Source organism: Paramisgurnus dabryanus, chromosome 15, assembly GCF_030506205.2.
Source record: "Paramisgurnus dabryanus chromosome 15, PD_genome_1.1, whole genome shotgun sequence".
In the NCBI taxonomy this organism is placed as follows: domain Eukaryota; kingdom Metazoa; phylum Chordata; class Actinopteri; order Cypriniformes; family Cobitidae; genus Paramisgurnus; species Paramisgurnus dabryanus.
In genome coordinates, this window is record NC_133351.1 from 8,531,469 (window position 1) to 8,543,504 (window position 12,036).

General features: G+C 38.5%; 1 protein-coding gene across 1 annotated transcript in view; it reads right to left on the bottom strand.

The window, feature by feature from the left end:
- The window catches only part of nemp2 (nuclear envelope integral membrane protein 2), a 29,050-nt gene extending 17,309 nt beyond the window's left edge, over positions 1-11,741 (bottom strand). The window contains exon 1 of the mRNA XM_073811973.1: positions 11,675-11,741. The gene's annotated coding sequence lies outside the window, so the exon portion shown is untranslated. The remainder of the gene's footprint in view (positions 1-11,674) is intronic.
- Positions 11,742-12,036: the final 295 nt, after the last annotated feature.

Below are 12,036 nucleotides of genomic sequence, written 5' to 3' on the forward strand. Positions count from 1 at the left end.
TCAGCAGAGCTCGGTTTTAATTGCCGTCTGGTAAACATCAAACAGGAAAGGAGACGATTCTGTCTTAAGATACAGAGTGGTTTGGAAAATATGTAACGTTGTATGATTTCATCTTCTCCTTTAAGATGAGCATATTGAGAGTTATTACATTCCTGAGACGCTTGCCGTCTTGGGTCGTTAAAAAATCAGCGTCACCTCTTGTTTGCTTTGTTGTTGGAGTTATAAGCGGTGCACATGCTGAAGAGGAGTTTTTACTTAAGGGAGCATTTGAGTGTTTTCATGCTCATCTTTGTGCTAATGTTGTTCTTTAAATTAATGATGGAGGTTTTACATTCGGTTAGTGATATCTTCTCTTGTTTCTTCTCCCTGTTGGGTTTTGGGCTTGTAGCCCACCCATAAGATGAAAAATAACAAATGTTTTTCTAAGACTGCAATCAGATTAAATGGAGTGTTCCAGCTGTTCCAGCTTTCACGCCTGGGAAACAAACCTTAATAATCTCATGTTTGTTTCAGAACAATGTCACAACCTGTGCTCAGATTTACTGAGTTACCAAAGCCTGCAATCAGGTTAGGTTATGTTAGGCTAGGTAATGATCATTCAACTGTAAGGGAGAGCGGGGTAAGTTGTCACACTTTTCACACTGTCTAACATTTACTGAGCACCATACATCACGTAAGGAATCATTGAGGACGGGCCGTTGAATTATAAGAGAGTAATGCACACCCAAGATTGCAACTACGGTAGCTGCGAAGGCCAGTCTTTGTGTTCTTTTTGAAATATTTCCTGAGCCTGATGAAATTGTTATAAATACGTGTTTAATACTGTAATTACGCTCAATGTTACAGTCACTGCCCTTGTCGTCCAGATTAAAAGAGAAAATTCCAATTGGACCCATTGACTCTTTAGTATCACATGGTTTTTTACATGTTGCTGCACAGTGTTTCCAGGAAACATGTCGTTCAACCCGGAAACCGTAGCAAAAAGTTGCGCAACAGTTTGAACTTGAACGTACACCGGATGTCTTAATATGTTTATAATAAGAGTTGCAAACACTTGATAGTCACAATGAAACTGAAGTAGTGATTGTCTAATTTTCCCTGTGGTGACTTATATCCGAGTGAAACGGCTTCTGAAATGAAAAAAGGTAGAGTCAGTCTGATCTCACGAGAAATCGTACATATTTTATGCGTTGGCTAATTTGTATCAATTTATACGAAGTTAATTGTGAAAAATCGTACAATTCTCATTAAAAAAAAAAACAACGAAACCTAACCCCGCCCCTAACCCCAACGTCACAAGGGTCAAGGCAAATCATACCAAACTTACAAATGTTGTCGTATGAATTGATACGAATTAGCCAATTTGTAAAATACATACAAATTCTTGTGAGATAGAATAGGTAGGGTTGGACTTTGTCCATTGAGAATTGATTGGATAGTTGGATGCTGGGTCATGTTGCTATATGCTAATCGCTGCAATCTCTTTCCGTGCACCCACCCACTCGTCATACCCACTGATCGGAAGTAAGAGAGATTGTTTCAAGGAGGGAAGGAGATTTGCATTTTTGATTCAAGATTATAAGAACACATTAATATTTAAAAAATAATAAAGCCTACAGATAAGTCATTTGTAAAATGTAAAGGGCCATGGCACAAGACTTTTTTAAGATGTCAAATAAATCTTTGGTCTCCCCAAAGCACATATGTGAAGTTTTAGCTCAAAATACCATATAGATAATTTATTATAGCATGTTAAAATTGGCACTTTGTAGGTGTGTGCAAAATGTGCCGTTTTGGGTGTGTCCTTTAAAATGCAAATGAGCGGATGAAGTGCAAACACTGATCACAATGATGGTGGTTTGTTGCAATTGAGACTCAATTGTGCTGTGAATTATTTTCTCTCTCTCTCTCTCTCTCTCTCTCTCTCTCTCTCTCTCTCTCTCTCTCTCTCTCTCTCTCTCTCTCTCTCTCTTATCTCTGCACCAAATGGCTGTGCTGTGATTGAATAGTGCAGATTAAGGGGCAGTATTATTATAATAAGAGCTCCTTATGACATCATAAGGAGCGGCAAATTTCAACCACCTATTTTTTCATGTGCTTGTAGAGAATGGTTTACCAAAACTAAGTTACAGGGTTGTTCTTTTTCACATTTTCTAGGTTGATAGAAGCACTGGGGACCCAATCATAGCACTTAAACGTGGAAAAATCAGATTTTCATGCCATGGGCCCTTTAAGTTTTTAAGTTTTTAAAAGTATCTCTTCTAGATTCCACTATAGCAAAACTCGTTTTTCATCTTTTAAAGAGGACATATCATGAAAATCTGACTTTTTCAATGTTTAAGTGCTATAATTGAGTCCCCAGTGCTTCAATCAACCTAGAAAATGTGAAAAGGAACAACCCAGTAACTTAGTTTTGGTCAACCATTCTCTGCAAGCATGTGAAAAATAGGGCACTAAAATTTGACTTCCCTTGTGATGTCAGAAGTGGATAATACCGCCCCCTAATCTGCACTATCCAACCACGACACTGCCATTTAGTGCAGAGATCAGCTCATTTGCATTTAAAAGGACACACCCAAAAATGGCACATTTTTGCTCACACCTACGAAGTGGCAATTTTAACATGCTATAATAAATTATTAATTTTAATTATTTTAAATGACTCTGGGTACCCTAAAGATTTCTCTCAGAAATCCTGTATAATTTAACCAATCAGAGGACGACTATTAAATAATAGCGCAATACCAATAAACGACCACAAACCTAGTAGATCACGTTGCGTGATTCATTTAAAAAGTCTCCTCCCATAAATCTTGTGTCTGAAAGGAAAACTCCTACAAATGCATTTGCAATAAGGTCAGTCGCAAGAACAACTGTGTCAACGCCTTTTTAGCACTGATTTTTCATTGCATGTCTTTAGTAAATCCTGACGGTAGGCTAGTTTTTAATGGCAAAAGAGGCATTTGCGCTGGCACATGTTGTTAGTAAACTTGGCCCTAAGTATTTTTTTGCTACCAATGTTGTTCAATATGATCCTATTTTGTGTTTATACACGTTTGAAATGACATGAAGCTGAGTCAATAATGACTTTTGGGTGAACTATCACTTTAAGTCTCTTGAGCTTTGAAAGATCAACCTCTAAGCGGTAAGACACCAAATAACGATCCAAACAGCTATCGTTGCCAGGGTTTAAGAGTTGAATAACTCATGATTAATCCTAATATTCTTATTTTTTATTTAAGGTTGTGCAATGATTGGTTGGTTCAGTCGTCATTAACCATGCTGTGCAGAAAATGAAAGGTGGGTGGCAATCAGACTCTGCTAGTGGTTGAAGCCCCACCCACACAGTCGGGTCCACAAGAGACCCAGAGAACTGATTACAGTTCATTAACATGGTATGTATGTGCAGGGGTGGGAGGGACACTGGTCATTATTGTGTTCAACTGTAGGTGGTGCCCAGAATCACACAGGAAGACGTGGGCTGAGTACACGCCCATGCTTTAGACCTTAAGTCCTTTGTGAGGTATATTGGATGCAGAGTTTGACTCTGGGGAGTTGACAGTGCGTAATTACTTGGACATGCAGACAGAAATTTGTGTTTGGTGCCGCGGCACCTTGCATTTGACAGGGTTATTTGGAGGACTTGCTCATATTCTAAATTCAGCCAACAGTATTTAAGCACCTACATATTAACCTGAGGTGTAATTCACAAAGCATTGCATATATTACTGCAAGATGAGGTTCAGTTGAGGAAAATCTAATACCTGCATATTTACCCACATTTACACGAATGAATGAAACAAGAAAATGTATGTTGTGGTAGGGGTGAGATAAGCACAAACTAACGCGGGGTTAACTTTAACACGGCTACTTTACATATTTATACAGGGTTGAGCAATCTGTGCTTTTGGTCTTTTTCTCTTTCTGTCAGAAGATGATCCCCTGTGAATTTGTGAAAAGTTTTGATGTGTAAGTCACCAAATCCAACCTTATATTATTTGAATCACTTTCTTGTTACCTAAAACATAACACAATTTTGAAACATGTCAGCAACTCCTAGTAGCTGATAGCTGGGATTGAAGACATTTTTACACAGCAGGGTTAGTTGTAACGCAGTGTTGCAATTAAAGGGGACAATTCGTAAGACTTTTTTAAGATGTCAAATAAATCTTTTGTGTCCCCAGAGTACCTATGTGAAGTTTTAGCTCAAAATACCATATAGATAATTTATTATAGCATGTTAAAATTGCCACTTTGTAGGTGTGAGCAAAAATGTGCCATTTTAGGTGTGTCTATTAAAATGCAAATGAGCTGATCTCTGCACTAAATGGCAGTGCTGTGGTTGGATAGTGCAGATTAGGGGGCAGTATTATCCCCTTCTGACATCACAAGGGGAGCCAAATTTCAATGGCCTGTTTTGTTACATGCTTGCAGAGAATGGGTTGTTACTGGGTTTTTTTTCTTCACATTTTATAGGTTAATAGAAGCACTGGGGACCCAATTATAGCACTTAAACATGGATAAAGTCAGATTTTCATGATATGTCCCTTTTAAGCCTCCGGTATACAATGATAATGAAACAAAAATAATGTAAATATTAATCACAATGATAACTGTTAATACAATATCAAGGGAAATAACTAACAATTGATTTTTTATTATAATTGTGCAATCTATTCATGTGCATTGATGCATAATACAAGGATGGTTAGATGAAGGATCATGTTTGGATGAATGTGTGGATATCTATCTATTATATACAGATATATAAACAATATCCACCTTTAGTATATAGACAGAATTGTATTGAATTATTTGTGTTTAAACAAAAATTTCTAGCAGACACTCTGTTCGTTACAATTAAAGGCGGGGTGCATGATCTCTGAATCACCTAAACAAACACGCCCCTACCCCAATAGAAACTGGAACTTCATTTGATAGACCCGCCCCACACATACACAACTCAGGCATCGATGTTGTTAGTAGACACGCCCCTTACTGCTGATTGGCTACAAGTGTGTTTTGGTAGTCGGCCCGACTCCCTTTTCCAAAGTGTTTTTCAAAAATCACGCACCCCGCCTTTAACTCTACCTATGGGGTAAGTTGTAACGTTTGCACTCTTGTCACTTTCTGTGTATTTGTACGATAACCATAGGTCCCACAAACTTCAAGTGTTCATTTGTAGCAGAGATGTGTGTGTTGACTGTGTAAAAAAATAATGAATGTAACTTAAATATTTTTTTGATTGATACAACCTAAGCCAAAAAGCATTACTTTGTGCCCCGCTCTCCCCTACTGTAAGGAACCTTACCGTGGGTTCACACCAGCCGTGTTTGAGGCGTCAAATTCACGTCTACCGCGTCTAGTTTGCTGCTTGAACATTTTGAGCTTACTCGCTTAATTCATGGGTGAAAGCCTCACGTGAAATTCTGGTCATCGAGACATTCACATGGAAAACGGCGTCATGCGAGGGGCTTCTGCAACTCTGCTCGCTTCTTGTAATCACCTCACTACTAGAGCAAGCTCTTGATTGGTTAATGCGGGGCGCAAAGTTCAAATTTTTCAACTTGCGCGCTTGCCGCGGCAATGCTCAATTCACGGCATTCGCGCAAACTAGATGCGCGAATGAGGCGGAATCACGTCTATTGTGCCACATTAAACACCCCATTCGCGCCACGAGACCTCCAGATGCACATCAACGCGTTTTCACATTGACTTAACATTGAAATCACTTGCGCTTGATCCCTCTACCGCGGCTGGTGTGAACGCAGCATTACAGCTAAAATGTTTCTTTGATGGTTTCATCATGTACCACCTTTTTGGGTCCAATTAGTAGATCAGTGCACAAGCAACAGAAAGGTGGGTTTGATCCCCAGAGAACACACATAGCCTATACTATTAAAAAATATATAGACTGAATGTACTGTAAGTTGCTTTGGATAAAACCACCTGACAAACGCATAAATGCCTGTGTTTTAGATTGAAAATGTGCTTAATTATCATGACATTGTAAAAAAGTCATAATGGTAAAATAAACTAAATTATGTAATACATTCTAAAAACAAACGGTGCTATATAGCACCAAAAGTGGTTCTTTGCTAGTAATCATAGAAGAACCGTTTTTAGTGCCATATAGCACCGGTGAAGCACCAGTGAAGCACCTGTGTAGAACCAAATAGGGGCCATATAGCACCACATATGGTTCTACATAGCACTATTTGGTTCTACACAGGTGCTTCACTGGTGCTTCATCAGTGCTATATGGCACTAAAAACAGTTCTTCTATGATTACGAGCAAAGAACCACTTTTGGTGCTATATAGCACCGTTTGTTTTTAGAGTGTATAATCATTTTGTCTTTTGATTTCAGGGTTAAAATGTGACTTCTACCACCCAATCTGACAGTGTAGGTCCGACAGTTTATCTTCTTAAAGGAACACTCCACTTTTTCCAGCTCCATTAGAGTTAAACATTTGATTTTTATCATTTTGGAATCCATTCAGCCGATCTCCGGGTCTGGCGGTACCACTTTTAGCATAGCTTAGCATAATCCATTGAATCTGATTAGACCATTAGCATTACCAAAGAGTTTCGATATTTTTCCTATTTAAAACTTGACTCTTCTGTAGTTACATCGTATACTAAGACCGATGGAAAATTAAAAATTGCAGTTTTCTAGGCCGATATGGCTAGGAACTATACTCTCATTCAGGCGTAATAATCAAGGTTTTTCCTGATGTAACATGGCTGCAGCAGGCGCAAGATATTACGCAGTGCCCGAAAATAGTCCCCAGCTATTGAAAGTTACCAAGGGGATTATTTTTAACTTTTAATTTTCCGTCTGCCATATTACATGATGTAACTACAGAAGATCAAGTTTTAAATAGGAAAAATATCAAAACTCTTTGGATATTTTTGTGCGCTATGCTAATGGTCTAATTAGATTCAATGGATTATGCTAAGCTACGCTAAAAGTGGTACCGCCAGACCCGGAGATCAGCTGAACGGATTCCAAAACGGTAAAAATCAAATGTTTCACTCAATGGGAGCTGGAAAATGAGCCTATTTTCCAAAAAAGTGGAGTGTCCCTTTAAAGCTGTGATTCATTGAACCCAACCATCACACAAGCAAAGCCACCTTGACGTGTGAAAGGAGTCCCCTGGAGCAATGCACTCTGGGAAGCTTGTGTGTTCAAACTGCAGGATTATACCGGCCAATCCCCGTAGCAAATAAGAGAATTAGGGTGAAATTTAATCATACACCAAATGATAGTCACTGACACGCTATTATAGCCCCCCTCCGTGAGCTTTGTGTGAATGCAGCTCATACCGATTAACTTAATCTCATTCCTCAACCTGATTTCTTGATCATAGTATCTTTATTGCCTGGTACTGCAGTATCATTTTGGCAAGATTTTGCTTTTGAGCATGCATGTGTCATTCTTCCATCATGATTTACATTCATTTAGCAGTCGCCTTTATCCACATTCCTTTTTTATCCAGTGAGAGAGAGCATTCAATATTTGTGTGATGGCTGTGTTTCCCATAAATGATCTTAGTGTACGGTCAAGAGTGCTATGAACCGGTTTGATGTGAGTTATTGATTTTTTCAAAGCTTGGGTCATGTGGTCCTAACCAGTCATTTATTTACTTTCAGTTCTTTTCTTCAAGCAACATGTTGCTCATTGCAAAAGCTACATGCTGTTTCAAGTTTACCATTTATCTTTGAAATAATATTGAATTAAAGGTTGATGTGTGTAATTTTTCATTTCATAAATGCTTTCTCAAATCCCATGCTTCATGTGCAAAGGCAACTATGAGTAAGCCGATCTTTGATATCGCCAAAACCATTGTTCAACAACTTTCAACATTGGTCTAACCAATACTATAAATACGGGATGACGACAATCATTTCGACTACTATTGAACCTTTTTTTTAAATGATTGATTTATTTCTTTTAATAGAGAAAGTAATACATTTATTAAATATTGGTATGTTTTTTTTGCTGCTGTGATATACTCCTTAAGGCTGTGTGTTGCGGGGATTTTGCATGGTTAAAGAGGTATAATTTCACAAATATCACTATAATGCATAAACTTATGTGAGTCCTGTAGCTCAGAGGTAAAATAATTAGTAGCTCAAAATGCTGTGGGTTCAATCCAAAGGAGCACATGCTGATAAATGTATACCTTACGCACTGTACTGTAACTTTGGTCTGCCAGTTGTGTTATAGCTTTAACAGTATAACCAGTCTACTCCTGAAATGAATGATCAGATACTTGTTTAAGCATTCAAAGGGTTGATACTGTAACAGACATCCGTTCACACTCCCATTCCTCTTTGCCCTTCACACAGGCCATTGATTCTCCAGCGCATATAACTGTGTGTGTGTGTGGCGCTCTGGGGTCATAGCACTCCTCTCTACGTCCCACGCTAAGTTTGTTTTTTAAAGTTCTCCTTTCAGTTCCTTTCTCACATTTATATACATCCATTCATGAAGAAACACACACACAATAAACATTTACACAGGAAGTTAGTGTTCACACTAACATCGGACATGAGGGGACATGCTTTAAAAAATCACAAAACTTTACTGGGGTAAACTACAACACAACATTTTTTAGATTTACCCTTTAATTTATCCATTATAGTACTAAATTCCCTGCTGTAGTGTGTCAAAACTTTCAAAGAATCTAAAAAGTCCACATTAGACATTTCATTAACTTTGGTTCCAATCTGTCACTTGGGCCGTACCCTTTAAAAAGGTCCAAAATGTACCATTTACTATGCATGTATAGATTTGGTACCAATATGTACCTTTAAGGTACTACTATGAACTCTTTAGGTGCAAATGTGTAAAAGTGAAAGGGAATTACCCCAGTGACTTCTTTTTTTCGAGGGCGCTTGATGCGAAGTTCGTCACAACATGTATATAGCCCGTCATGTGTGTGGTTCGTAATTTCAAAATATGTATTTGGCGCGTCGAGTGAACCTATGTGCATCACGGGTCTTGTCAAAATAAGTGCCTGCTGCAGATGCGTCTTTAGGGTTTATGATAAAAGAGACGCTCGTGTTTGCCAGATACTTACTTGCATAATCTCATGCATAAACAGTTTTGAGGCGTGTGCAGCAGGCACTTATTTTGACAAAACACGTGATGCACATGGTTCACATGACGCAACAAACACATATTTTGAAAACACAAGCAACACACATGACACTCCAAACACTTACGGCTTACTCATGAGCCGCCACTGACTGTAAGTAACTTTGCAACTTCTACCAGTCCTTAAATGCTTAATGTAGTGATGATCCCCAACTAACATTCTACTGATTAACTTTGTCAACTTGTCAACTTATTCTACTTACTACCCATTCCTAAAAGTATACCAATTCTTTAATTAGAGTTAGTTGATAAAGTGGTTGCAAATTGTTGCAAAGTTACTTGATAAAATTAGTATGAATATCTAAAGTGGACTATACAAAAAGGGTGGTTTCCCGGACAGCGATTAGACTAGTCCTAGACTAAAATAAATTTAAGAGCTGTCCACCCTGAAAACAACTTGCACTAACATATCTTAAAATACATCAGTGCCCTTAGTTTTGCTTCAAAATGCAGACAAGTAACATTTTTAGTTTGTTAAAACTAGTTATATTTCCTAATTAAACTAGGGCCTAGTCCTGGTTTAAGATAATTCCTGTGCGGGAAACCAGTGTATATTTTATTGCAATTTTTCCATTTTTTATATTAGATGTAAATTAGTGCTGCTAACTGTGACAATAATAGTTTGTAGGTTTGTAACTGAACTGTTGTATTCATAGTGCTTATAAAACTAATGAATCTAGATGTAAAAATGATTGTCTGTAAATCAGTTTCTAAATAAAATGATGACAGAAATGATGACAACACAATCAAATCTAAACTATTTTAAGAAATGGACGGGGGTCCGAAATATCTGGAATATTTTTGTGAAACTATTGGAAATTTCTTATGCGGACAACACACAATTGCTTGTTCTAATCAGAGTTTTGTTTGAGACAAAAAAAGTATAATTTTATACTTTTTAAATGTTTAAAATAAAAAATCTATATATATGACATTGTAATATGTAGGCCTTATTGATTAAAAGTTATACTGTTAGAAAAAAAATGGTCAAAAAACGGTCAGCTGTCACTGTGGCAATACACTTTACACTTCTTAGGGGTAAATACTAGTACCAAAGAGTGCATATTAGTACCTCAACAGTACATATTAGTACCACATGTATAACTCATGGTTCCCACACCTTATTTAACTTCAAATTCAAGGACCTTTCAATGACTTTCCAGGTCCAATACCCTCAAATTCAAGGACTAAATGTGGGGACAGATTTCAAGTGAGAGCAAGGTTACATCGTGTTACCTTTTAAGATACATTGTTACAGTTCCCTTTGAGGGAACTCGCACTGCATCACTGTGGTCACACATTGGGGACAAAGTGCGTTTGAATGTGCATATCAAATTCAACCAATGGTGAGGCTTAACGACAAAGACAGGGTGATTCGGGAGCCAGGAAGTATATCGGTATCTGAAATATTGCCAAAGACGGCGTTAAAGGGATGCAGTAAGTATGGCAAGGGTGGCACAGCGTCTCGTTCCCTTCTCAGGGAACAACAGTTACATACGTAATCCGAGACGTTTTCATGTGTCAAACACAACTATGCAAAAAAGCATTTTGGTATGAATCAACATTCGCATAGAGAAGATATAAGCATTTAAAGTAAACGGTTTAGCACGTGTGCTTAAAAAGTCTAGAATTTTTATGATATTATCCTACACTACACAGGGAATAATATGGATTTTCTTCCAGAAAACTTCTTGCATAAAATAGATTAAAGCACTTTCAATGACCTGTATCTATGTATGTATATTTTAAAAAACTTCCCAGAGCCTTGAATATTTTTCCCCAGATTCGCAACTTTCAAGGACCTGTGGGAACCCTGATATATTATCTGTACCTAAATGGCGCATATTAGGACCTTTTTTAAAGGGTAGCTTAGGACAATTTTTTGACTTTTTTTGTACATTTGGCCAATATCGGCCTCAAACTTGAGCAGATTTTACATGGGCAATAAAATGTCTGTCTGAGCAAGGCTAATATGCTAACATAACATCATTAATGTTCAAAACACATTTGTCATAACTGCATAAAGCGAGCCCATTAAAGTCTATCTATAGAAAATCATCTTCACCAAAGTGAGCAATGACCTCTGACTTCGCTCTGGAGCCATGGGAAAGTTTGCTGGGAAAGCAGGGACAGACATAGCCAGACGCTTCCGAGTCCCAATCTCTATCTTTGGATGCCAGATACCCCCCACCCACGCCGTAACACACCCAAACGCTAGAAATCTGCCCACGCTCGCATACACACATGCTTTCTCACAAATACAAACACACGAAAACACAGATGTGTGCAGCTCACCCTCCTACACACACTCCTAAACATTTGAATACACAAACACATAAATACCTGCCCACACTGACACACGTTTACGTATATGCGAAGTCACAAACGCCCGGTTGAAACACTTTTATACGCTCTGATACTTTCCAATGTGCGTCTAAACCGAACTGACTCCCCTGTCACACATGCGTGCAACAATTTCACACACTTTCTGCCTCCCCCAAACACGTACTTCAGATGCTGTTTGTCTATCTTTGTGTCCACGTCTGTGGCTTTCCTCTCTCTTCTTCTCGCCGTTCCTCTTCTTCTCGCCTGCACCCTATCGAGTGCAGAATTGTGTGTTTGTGAGTGTGTATGAATGTGGGTGTAGTGGTGAAGAGGGGGAGGTATTAGATGTTGGATAACAGTAGTGTGTCTATGGCAGCTGTGTGTGAGAGAGAGAGATAGAGAGCAGTGTGGGCGTCCTCAGGGCGACGGCCATGCAGAGACTGTCGGGCACAAACCGGGGCCTTGTGGCTTCTATCCACCGTGCTAATTGGGTAGAGTTGAAGTATACGCTCTCCACAGCCTGAAATACATTGGCAGTAAAGTATG